The 12,001-nt window shown below is 38.8% G+C and overlaps 1 pseudogene; it reads right to left on the reverse strand.

Annotated features, from left to right (window-relative positions):
* Positions 1-428: 428 nt before the first annotated feature.
* On the reverse strand, positions 429-3,313 carry LOC145032076 (pentatricopeptide repeat-containing protein At2g22410, mitochondrial pseudogene; annotated as a pseudogene).
* Positions 3,314-12,001: the final 8,688 nt, after the last annotated feature.

Raw genomic sequence — 12,001 nt, forward strand, 5'->3', positions numbered from 1 at the left:
ATGGAGTTTCATACCTTAACCATTACAGATTCTAATATAATTTCACACACAAACCGATCAGAAGATGCTTTACTCATTAAATCCTATATAAATAAATAAAGTATCTGAATAAGTAATGACCTCTGTTTAGACAAAAATTGCTATACCTATAAGTTGTTTATCTTTTTCGGCTGAATGAAATGTTTAAATCTAAGTAAATGACTAATTTATTCTTCTTTTTAGAAATGATGTTGACCGACTACTTTGTAGTTTAACGCATTAAAAGATTAAAATTCACTCCATCAAGCATCAACACAAAACGTTCAAAGTCTTTGTAAGTATATATCAAACGAAGCTCATTAGTAGGAGGTATGATTACATAGTTTATTATATATGGGTTTTCGAAAATACCATTACATAGTTTATTATATGTGATTAAATCCATACAACAACTAAGGAAGCTTCCCTAAAACTTACTATAATTAAATCCATTCCAGTATCCGCTATCCACATTCCACATTAGGTTCACCAAATTGTGAATAATTTATAAAAAAAAAATATGAGAAGAAATCATGTGCATCCTGCAAAAAAAGCTGTATCAGGCAGGCTCCACTACCTCTTTTTTTTTTTTTTTTTTTTCAAAATAATTGAGAAATCTGAAGATCGATCTACACATACACCAACAGATTCCAAAACTGACTGGATTTCAAGAATTCAATCAGTCGCACATTCATCAGTCCACCAAACAACCGGCAACACAACAAGCACTGACTAGGATTATATTTAAGAAATACCCATGTATAATGTTGGTCGTATATAAATGTATTTATACAACTGTTCGTGTCTGAAAATCTGCAACAAGATTGATCTCCTTCATCTACATATGCCTCCCTAATAATTCACCAACATGATCTGGACTGGTCAAACTTATACATCAAATCATCATCATCATCATCCACACGTATGTATGTATGTTTGCTTCATGATTAAACAAATGTCAATGATGAATGTGCTACAGAAAACTTTGGTTGTCCTTCTTCTGTGATGTTGGTTGTTGATTATAAAACTGATTATTCATTCCATATGTTTTTCTTTTTCTTTTTTTACTTTTTAATCTTACCACTTGTTTAAATTAAACAAAATTTTCAATCCCTGATGATTTCAAATGATCTGTTAATTGATCTAGCAACTGATGCACGTCGTTTGACAACTCATTTCTATGATCATCAACCATAAACTCATATGAAACTCCATTAACTTCAATAAAGCTAACACCTTTGTGTTTCTTGATGCCATGATCCTTCATTAGTTTCCTTATGTTCTTTACATCTTTCCATCTTCTAGCTTCACAAAACATGTTTGATACAAGAACATAAAGTCCAGAAGTATATGGTTCTAACTCCAATACTTGTTTTAAAACTTGCTTCCCAAGTTCAAGATTTCCATGGATTCTACAAGCACCAAGTAAGGCACCCCAGATTACAACATCAGGCTTCATTGGCATTGATTTTATTAACTTTATGGCATCTGGAAATAGTCCTAATCTCCCAAAAAGATCAATCATGCACGCATAGTGTTCGATTTCATGTTGTACATTGTACATTGGAATCATTCTTTCAAAGTAATATTTACCTGTTTCTGTTAAACCACTGTGACAACAAGCAGAAAGCAACCCCATGAATGTGATCTCATCAGGGTTTATTCCATTCTCACAAACTTGCATCCTTTCAAAAAGTTCAACTGCTTTTAAACCATGTCCATGTAAAGCAAGTGCTCCAATCATGACATTCCAAGAAACAAGATTCTTTTCTGGGATCTTAAGAAAGATACTCAAAGAAGTTTCTAACATCCCACATTTAGCATACATGTCTATCAACGAATTGAACAATGTGACACTTGGCGTAACGTGGTTGGATAATATATAAGTATGGAGGTTCTTCCCCTTTTCCAAATCACCAAGTTGAGAGCAAGCTGATAGGACACTAACTAGAGTTGACTCATCAGGAGTTAGTCCTACATTCAAAATCTCATCAAAAAGACCTAAAACTTCATTATAACAACCTTTTTGTAAATAGCATGAAATCATTGAGTTCCAAGAAACCACATTTTTAACTGGCATTTGATAAAAAAGATTCTTGGCTGAGTCTAGTAGACTGTGCTTAGCATATGCAGTAACCATAGATGTCCATGAAACCACATTTTTGTCACACATTTGGTCAAAGAATGTTTGAGCTGAATGGAGATCTCCACATTTTGAATACATGTCCACAATAGCATTTTGGACATAAATATCAATGTGGGACTTTGTAGTCACGATATATGAATGTAAAGATCTTCCCAATACTCCATGTGAGCTCTGTGAACAAACAGAAAGTAGGCTAACAAATGTGAAGTCATCAGGCTTCACATCTAGTTCCCTCATCTTTCTAAACAATAAAAAGGCCTCCTTGCAATAGCCCATCTTGGAGTACCCACCTATCATTGTATTCCATGAAACCAAACTCTTATCAACCATATCATCAAACACCTTTCTTGAATCCCTAATGGAGTCACAACTACAATATACACTAATCAACCCGTTTTGCACATACACGTGAAATTGGAATCCCAGCTTGATAATACGGACATGCACTAGAACCCCATCTAATAATCTAGATAGCACTGCGCACACTTTAAGAACAAAAGGGTATGTGAATTCGTTTGGTGAAATGCCAACACGAATCATTTGATGGTAGAGGTGTAGAGCTTTTATAGGGTTGTCACTATTGACGTAACCCCTGATCAAACTATTGTACATGTATTTATTTGGTTGAGGCAAATGGTCGAACACAAGCTGTGCATACTGTAGATCGCTTGTTTCCGATACAGCACAGAAAGAAATCAACTTGCTAACCGTAAGCGTTTCTTGATGGAGTCCATGAAGGATGATTTGAGCATGAATAAGTTTTAGTTTCCTCATTGATTGACATTTCTCAAGGAGGTGGTGTAGGATTTGGTGAGCAGGGGAGACGAAATTGTTGGCTAAGGAAGTGATGGTGGTGGTGGTGGTGGTGGTGGTGGTGGTGGGAGAAGAAGAGAAAAGGGAGAGTGATTTGCTATGGCGGGAGACAAAAGTAAAATGTTTGATAGAAGTGAGCATTGATCATTTACAAAAAGGAAATCGCTATGAGGTCTCTGGATGTTAGGCTAAAATTTCACGTTTGTTTTGAACTTTGTAGGGCCTGACTTACTGTAACGATGAGAGGATGTATGATTGTATGTTGATCGAATTAAAGTTTATATGTAATGAAAGTTCAAATGAAGAGTAGAACCTGTATGTAACGACAGTTCAAATGAAACGAGTAAAACCTGTGGAAATAAGAAACTGTTCTGTCCAAAATCTAAAATACCAAAACTATATTATTCCTATGGGAATTGGTTTGAATATTGGTAAGGCGGAGGAAATCCAAACCATACTTCTTTTACCGTCATATATGCGTCATGTCACTTTTTACCGTCATATATGCGTCACGTCACGTCACTTTTTACCACACAAGTGTGGTTTCTTATCAGGATGGTACCACCCTTTTATTTATTTATTTATTATTGTTTTTTTTAACTATTTTAATTTAATAAAACTTTTGTTTTAATAAAACAACACAATATTTCATTACTTTAAAATTAAAAAAAAAAAAAAAAAAATTACATTGCATTACTAAAAAAAACCCAACAATATGACATTAAAATAATCTTAGAAACTTAAAAAAACACAAATAAAATAAAACATGTTACATAAATTCGTTTTCTGAGAACTCATCTTTCGAATCATGCGGTGGATTCAAATTAAGGTTAATGTGTTGGATTTCGTAAATGTGTTCCATCAAGTCCGTGCGAAGATTGTGAAATGTTTCAGTGGAACGTAGCTCTGTTCTCCTGTTCATATACTATTCGTCACAAACTTCTATTGATTGTGTCTCTGGTATGGTTTCTTCCTCGTCAAACGCACATATCGTTCTTCCTTCGTCTTCAATAATCATGTTATGCATTATGAGACATGTATACATGATTTCTTGAAGTTTTTCCTCGCCTAAATTAATTGCTAGTTTTTTCAATATGAACCAACGTTTCTTCAGAGCTCCAAAAGCATGCTCAACATCATTCCTAGCTCTTTCTTGAGCTCTCTTGATTTTTTTTTTCATCTAGAACCATGTAGACACGTAAACGATTTAACATAGCATACTCAAGATAGATTCTGTAACACTCTAAAAATTCAAGCCAATTTAAACTTTTCGAAAACATCTCAAATTCATTAAGTTATTACAAAAAGGTTTTCAATACATTTATTATCAGAGTATTCCTATAACCATAACATAAAACATAAACATGAGGAGCGGTACGATCACGCCTTCGCCTTGCCACGGTCTTCTGAAGTACCTGAAAAACATTAAACCACAATTGTAAGCCCGAAAGCTTAGTGAGATACCCCCAAAATACCAACCACATATATCACGCATAACATATCATAACCGAACAGAACAACCATGCATTTCGGGTCTACTATGTGACTGGTCCGCCGCACCAGACCTTCAGTCCACCTGGTCCACCCTCCGAGTCTAGCCATGTCCCTCGAGTCTGCAGTGTGGTTGGTCCGCGCGCACCAGGCCTTCAACCCTCCTGGTCCACTCTCTGAGTCTACAGTATGACTGGTCTGCCCGCATCGGGCCTTCAATCGGCCTGGTCCACTCTCCGAGCCTCGGCACATCTGGTCCGCCCTCGTGGGGTCTACAGCCTATCCGAACCGTTCGTTGGGCCTTCGGGATAACCGGTCCGCTCTAGGTATGTTGGCCTACAACACAAAGTAGGACCCGCCTCAACCCAACCCCAGTCAAACAACCATGTGCACATAAACATACAATCATATAACAATTCACATCCAATCAAACCGATCTAGCAGATCACATAACATAACATACTCTAAACAGGATACCAACTTAACCGGTCACTAGCATAGCATCATCCTATATACCAGGATACCGACCTTAACCAGGTCTCTAACATATACCATCCTAACTACCAGGATGCAAACATAACAGAACAACAATATAACAACAATACCCGGATTACAATCCGATAAAGGGCCGGCCTTGGTGCCTTAGACCCTGTTGATATAGTGAGGATAACTCACCTTGCAACTGCTGACTGAAAAGATAAGATCACGCTGCTCCAACCTCCAACACGAACTCCACCCCTAATAATACCAAAAGACTGAACTCGATAAATACCAAAAATTACCAAAATGCCCTTGGAAGTCAACTGGTCAACTCTTGGTCAAAGTCAAAGTCCTCAGTCAAAGTCAAACTTCATGACTGACCCTACTCGCCGAGTCAGCCCGCTGACTCGCCGAGTCCCTTAACTCTGAAAAATCCTATCTCAACTCACTGAGTCATCCCTTGACTCACCGATTCTCAGCTTAACCAGAAAAGGCTATGACCTCAAGACCAGACTCGCCGAGTCCAAGAACAGACTCGCCGAGTCCAAGGCTATCTTCAACCAACTCGCCAAGTTGTTCTTCCAACTCGCCGAGTTTCTTCCCATCATCAAGCAACTCGCCGAGTACACCCATGTGACTCGCCAAGTACCACTAGCTCGTAACCCATACAGAGGCTTTCCAAGCCGTGCAGGGGTTCCAATCCATAGATCTACTCTTCCACAAGCTATTCCTTACGTAAAGTTGCAAACTTTACGTGAATCCAAAGGGATCTAAGCATAATATACTCTAGGGATAGGGTTTGGGACAAAAGTGTTGGATAAGGTGTCTAAGTCCATAACTATTTCTGGTATGTACTAGACCCGACCCGGCATGGTCCATTTGGGTTTCATGGCATCATGCAATTGGATAGACTAAATGAGAGAAATAACACTTGGAGATTATTAATATATTATAAGTTCTAATATATTAATAATATTATTTGATTAGTTTGATCAAGAATTAATTTAGAATTAATTATGTGATCAAAAGATAACTAATTAAATATATGGGTTGATTATGTAAATCATCCATATCTTGTATAGTGGGCTAAAAGGCTCCATGGACTATCAAGTTGGGTTCCACCCATAGGATGCTCCATGGATGCTCCATGGGAGTTACAAACCCATGGGTCATGGAAATGAAGAGTCATGACACATTAGGGTTTAATCCTAGATGTGTCAACACTATATAAGAAACATGTTCTCCACCTAAAATCAGCTACACTAAGAAACAAGAGGGCTTGGCCGATTTTGAGAAGTGTGTGTTCTCTCATAAGTTCTTCCAAGAGCATTTGGTGTTGTGTGAAGCATTTGAGGCATCACACTTGGGGTGCTAGGCTCACAAGGTTTCAAGGAACACAAACAACAACAAGGTAAGTTATTCTATCTATACTTTAAGTTAAAATTGTTCCACATGTATGCTAGATAGGAATATAACCTTGGAATTCAACTTTGCATGATAATTAGACAAACATAGATCCAAGGTTATTAGGGTTGCATGTACACTTAGGAAGTGTTAGAATGCTCAAAACCCATCAGTGGTATCAGAGCCTAGGCTTGTTTGCTCTTATTTGTGCTTAAAAGTTGAAAAAGAATCGGAAATCTTGCTGTCTGCGAATGGACTCGTCGAGTCTATAGGGGGGACTCGTCGAGTTCATGAGTATCTTCAACCAACTCGGCGAGTGAGTTCATGCACTCGGCGAGTAGGGTCGACTGATTGCAGAATTTTGATTTAGTTGCTGGAAAATGAATTAGAAACATTACCCTAAACTGTTTTGGTAATTGAAAACTTGTTTTTGGTGGTGTAATGTCTTTGCTAATTCATTTACAACAACTAGTTATCAAAATTACAAAGTTTTAAATGTAATTTTTTTGATTGTGTTCATATTCATGTTCTTGTTCTTATGATGTTTTAGATGATCATAGGAATTATTTGTAACCTATGTGGTAGATTAATTCTTGATCATAATGTGTTTTAATGGAGTCCATAACTTGTCCTCAAGTTATGGAAAACCAAGAGTCACACTTGAATTAAAACCATTAAAAACACAAGAGTTAGAAAAATGAAGAGTCTTCATTTTATTACTCTATTAAACTCATAAGTTACAAGAAATGAAAAGTTTTGAAAGTTACAAAACTTGCCCTCAAGTTTTGGAACAAGTAAAGTTAAGTTAAAACTTTAAGTTCCAACCCCTAGAATTTTAAAAGTTAAAATTCAACCCTTATACTTATATTATGATGATTTAATAATTATATATATATGTATAAGAATAAAGTCGTCTTACCGCTAGTACGCCTCATTCATGAAGCCGGTCTATAAGGTGGGTATAAGGTTTTTGCCTATAAAATGGTGACTTAATGGGTGTATATTCTCACCCACCGCTTGCTTGACTGGTGGAGGGTCGTTAGCCGAACGGGTAAGACAAGGACTTATAAATTCTCATTCAAAGTATGATGAATATAATAAAGTAACTAAATGTTTTATTAAATTCCCAATCTTAGTTACTTTAGGAAAATGTGAATAAGGTGCTAATCCATGAAATTACACTTTACACTTTGTCTAAGTTGTTGGTGGAGCGTGTGTGGTTAACCGACACACTAACTTGGACTTAACAAGGTAGGTAAAGGGTGACTTAAGGTTTATTATAGTATCGATGGAGCGTGTGTGGTTTACCGGCACATCGATTGAGTGATAAACTTTAAGGGTACCAAGTGATTTGCATGGTTACTTCACACCTCGTTTTGTGATCCTCGGTATCCCAGTCACAAAACTTGGAGGGCACTCTCGAGATTGAAACATGCCTTTGAAAAGTTCATTGAATCTCAAAGAATCTAGGAATTTATAAAAACCAATAAAACCTAATATCTAATATTTCGGTCTTCGTGGTGGAAATTGGTGAATCGTCATTCACCTACCTTTCAAATATGGTATAGCTTAGATTACGGCATACCTCTTCTAAGTTATATTATATTGTGATTGGATCCTAGCCTTAATATTACATTTGGGTGTTTTATTAAGGACTCTCTTAAATCTAAACTAAACTTGTTCTTCTCTTTCAGATGTCTTCAAATAATGCTTCTGGCTCGAATCCTAATGGCTCCTTTACTCTTATGAGTTTGTGTGGGAAAGTCACCTTTGATGGATCCAACTTCAATAAATGGATCAGAAACATCAGGATGATTACCTGCTACGAGGACAAAGAATATGTCCTTGACAAGGAGCTTAAGGAAATTAATGAGTCCACTGCAACTCCCAAGGAGATCGCTGACTTTCATACTCATGAAAGAGATGCAACCAAGGTGGCTTGCATCATGTTGGCCACAATGACAGCTGAACTCCAAAAGTCTTATGAGGATTTCTACCCTTATGAAATGCACCAAGATTTGATGGAAAGATACCATCAAAGTGCACGTCAAGAGAGGTACGAAGTCATCTGCTCCATGATAACAACCATGATGAAGGACGGAGATTCCGTCACGAGCCACATGCAGAAAATGAAAAGGTATGTGGATCGTTTGCTGAAGCTTAATGTGAACTTCCCTGAGGAACTTGCAATAGATATCATTTTGCACTCCTTACCATCGTGCTATGATCAATTCCGCATGACATATCACATGAACAAGGAAGAGGTCACCCTCAGCAAACTTCAGGGACTTCTCAAGACCGCATAAACAGGTCTTAAGGGGAAGTCGGTTGCTATCACTCCTACTCCAAACTCAACTCCGGTTTTGGCAATCGGGCAAAGTCGAGGGAGGAAGAGAAAGAGATCTTCGAAGGGTACCAAGGCTCGGACCCTTGATGGCTCTTCTTCAAGTGGAACCAAGAAAGGTTTCATTACTCCTTCTTCTGACCCAAAAGAGGCTGAATGCTTCTATTGCCATGAAAAAGCTCATTGGAAGCGGAACTGCCCAAAGTACCAGCAGGATGTGAAGGATGGGAAAGTCAAACCCAACCATGCAGGTATTTACATTATCATTTCTAATAACTCACCCCATTCTAAATCTTGGGTCCTTGACACCGGTTGTGGTATTCATATTTGTTGTGACTTGCAGGCACTAAGAAGAAGTGAGAATGTGGAGCAAGGAAGAATAAACTTAATCATGGGGAATAGGAAAGTTACACCTGTCACCAAGATTGGAGTTTATACTTTATCGCTAAGTAGTGGGTTAAATATAGATTTGAATAAATGTTGTTATTCGCCAGAAATGGCAAGAAATATTATTTCCTTTCATGCATTGTACAAACAAGGGTTCACCTTTTCGTTTGATAATGAAGTTGGTTCGATTAATGCTTTCTTTAATAATGTTCTTTATTTTAAAGCATTACCTTGTGATGGTGTGTATGAAGCTGTATCTGTTGTAGATAACTTAGGAAATAATGTTTTGTGTATTGATTCTACTAATAATAATAACTTGGATAAAGCATCATTATGGCATTGTCGTCTTGGACATATAAGCAAGAAACGCATAGGCCAACTCCAAAAGGATGGAGTCTTGGAGTCGTTTGACCTAAAGTCAAATGATAGTTGCGAATCATGCTTACTTGGAAAAATGACAAAGTCACCCTTCACAGGCTCGTGTGAAAGGGGTGAAGGTTTGTTAGACCTTATACACACGGATGTGTGTGGGCCATTCAAACATGCCACAAGGGATGCTAATCGTTATTATTTGACTTTTACTGATGATTACAGTAGATATGGATATGTCTACTTAATCAAGCATAAGTCAGAGACTTTCGAGAAGTTTAAGGAATTTAAACAGGAAGTCGAGAATCAATTGGGCAGGAACATTAAGATGCTTCGATCCGATCGGGGTGGTGAGTATCTTAGTTCAGAGTTCCTCGATTATCTAAGGGAATGTGGGATTGTCTCACAATTGACACCTCCCAGGACACCGCAGTTGAATGGTGTGGCTGAGAGGCATAATCGAACCTTGTTGGACATGGTTCGTTCCATGATGAGTCGAGCTTCGCTACCAATCTCATTCTGGGGGTATGCCTTAGAGACTGCCACCCATATCCTTAATCTAGTCCCTACAAAGAAAGTTGCCAAAACTCCTCACGAGATGTGGACTGGTAAAGTACCTAAACTAGACCACATCAAAATTTGGGGTTGCGAGGCTTTCGTGAGACGCGAGACTCATGATAAGCTCGAACCTCGAAGCGAGAGGTGTATTTTCATCGGCTACCCACAGCAATCCATTGGTTACCTCTTCTACAGACCTAGTGACAATGTGGTCTTTGTAGCAAGAAGAGGAGTCTTTCGAGAAAGAGAGTTTATAAGCCAAGGAGACAGTGGGAGGCAAATTGATCTTGAAGAAATTCAAGAGTCAAGTGGTGATGGAACTTCAAACTCTAGCCCTCAACCTGAGGAGGAAACTCCTGTTGAGCCAATTGACGAATCTGTACCTCTGAGGCGTTCCACGAGAGTTAGGAGTGCACCTGAGCATTACTATGGATTCCATATTACTGCAGAAGGTGAGACACTTATTAGTGATGGAACACTAGTAATTCAAGATGACCCTAACAGCTACGAGGAAGCCATGGCAGGCCCCGAGTCTGCTAAATGGAAAGAGGCTATGGATAGCGAGATACAATCCATGTATGACAATCAAGTTTGGAACTTGGTTGAGAATGTACCATGTCGAAAGACTGTAGGGTGAAAATGGGTCTTCAAGAAGAAGACCGACATGGATGGTAAAGTACACACTTATAAGGCTAGACTGGTTGCAAAGGGCTTCTCTCAAATTCCTGGAGTGGATTATGAGGAGACCTTTTCTCCGGTAGCCAAGATTAAGTCTATTCGGGTTCTGTTAGCCATAGCCGCATTTCATGACTATGAAATTTGGCAAATGGATGTCAAAACCGCTTTCCTTAATGGAAAGTTGGCTGAAGATGTTTACATGAGTCAGTCAGAGGGTTTTGTCAGCAACAAGTACCCCAATAGAGTGTGTAAGCTTGAGAAGTCCATTTATGGATTAAAGCAAGCACCTCGCAGATGGAATCTTTGCTTTGATGAAAAGGTCAAGGAATTTGGCTTTTCTAGGAGTGAAGATGAATCTTGTGTGTATGTCAAGGCTAGTGGGAGTATAGTTAGCTTTTTGGTATTGTATGTGGATGACATACTACTCATAGGAAACGACATTCCAACCCTGCAGGAAGTAAAGTCCTGGCTTGGAAAGTGTTTCGCTATGAAGGACCTTGGTGAAGCTGCCTATATTTTGGGGATAAGGATCTTGAGAGATCGGAGTAAAAGACTAATTAGACTTAGTCAAAGTACCTACTTGGATAAGGTGCTGAAGAGATTCAGCATGCAAGACTCCAAGAAAGGAGAGTTGCCCATCCAGAGTAACGCCAAACTGAGTAAGACACAAAGCCCTAGCACTGAGGCTGAGATAGCACAAATGAGTCGAGTACCTTATGCTTCGGCTGTAGGATCGATCATGTATGCTATGACGTGTACTCGACCTGATGTAGCTTTTTCCATGAGCATGGTTAGCAGGTTTCAGGGGAACCCTGGCAAGGCACACTGGACTGCGGTAAAGAATATTCTCAAGTACCTACGAAGGACTAAGGACTGGGTCCTTACCTTCGGTGGGAGTGATGACTTGAGAGTTGTAGGGTATAGTGATGCTAGCTTCCAGACTGATAGGGATAACTTCCGCTCTCAGTCGGGCTGGGTCTTTACCCTAAATGGAGGAGCAATTTCTTGGAAGAGTTCCAAGCAAGAGACAGTGGCAGATTCTACTTGTGAATCAGAGTATATTGCAGCTAGCGAGGCGGCAAAGGAGGCGTTATGGCTGAGGAACTTCATTGGAGACCTTGGAGTTGTACCAGCTATTAAAGAGCCAATGGAAATTTTCTGTGATAGTGAAAGTGCTGTTGCCTTAGCCAAGGAACCAAGGGATCACGGGAGATCCAGACACATCAACAGAAAATACCATTTCATCAGACATCGGATCGAAGAAGGACTCCTCGTGGCAAAGAGGGTATCATCAGTTGAAAATCCGGCAGATC

Source organism: Lactuca saligna, chromosome 2 (genome assembly GCF_052625555.1).
Source record: "Lactuca saligna cultivar CGN05327 chromosome 2, ASM5262555v1, whole genome shotgun sequence".
Classification (NCBI taxonomy): Eukaryota; Viridiplantae; Streptophyta; class Magnoliopsida; order Asterales; family Asteraceae; genus Lactuca; species Lactuca saligna.